The sequence below is a fragment of the Etheostoma spectabile genome, unplaced genomic scaffold (assembly GCF_008692095.1).
Source record: "Etheostoma spectabile isolate EspeVRDwgs_2016 unplaced genomic scaffold, UIUC_Espe_1.0 scaffold333, whole genome shotgun sequence".
Taxonomy (NCBI): domain Eukaryota; kingdom Metazoa; phylum Chordata; class Actinopteri; order Perciformes; family Percidae; genus Etheostoma; species Etheostoma spectabile.
Window position 1 is genome coordinate 401776 of NW_022605586.1, and position 602 is coordinate 402377.

General features: G+C 30.9%; 1 protein-coding gene across 1 annotated transcript in view; it reads left to right on the forward strand.

Annotated features, from left to right (window-relative positions):
- The window catches only part of nek5 (NIMA related kinase 5), a 202024-nt gene that overhangs the window by 199421 nt on the left and 2001 nt on the right, over window positions 1-602 (forward strand). The window lies entirely within an intron of this gene.

The window sequence follows — 602 nt, forward strand, 5'->3', positions numbered from 1 at the left end:
TTAATTATGAGGAATTTCTCAGGTCTAAACTTTTTCCTGTCACCCATAAAGAATATCAAATGGTAATAAATGCAATACCTAGTGGAATTCTTCAACTAATGAAATGTCGCTCTGAGAGTCAAGAATTGGATCCGACCTTCTTTGTTGATGGAATAAATATTAAAAGTCATAAGTGTACCAATAAACATATAAGGAACTTCTTCTTCAGCAAAAGGAAAATCACTCCACAGGGAAAATTTGTTTGGAACTCTTTATATTTCAATATTCACTGGGAACCAAAATGGCTTCTACCTTACAAGTTTGTTATCCCCAATAGAGTGAAAGAATTACATTTCAAAATACTGCATAATATTTACCCCACTAACAAATCTATCTCAAGATTCGCGGCTGTGGATAGTAAATGTGAATTTTGTAAAACTGAAGAAGAAACTGTTATACATCTATTTTGGGAGTGTCGGTTCTCTGTGGAATACCGGAAAAAAATGGAAAATTATTTAAAAATTCAAAAGAATCTCCAAATTAAATTAGAAGCTAAAGATGTTATTATTAAATATGATCACAAAACCAAAAAAATTACACAGGATTGTCAATTTACTAATTCT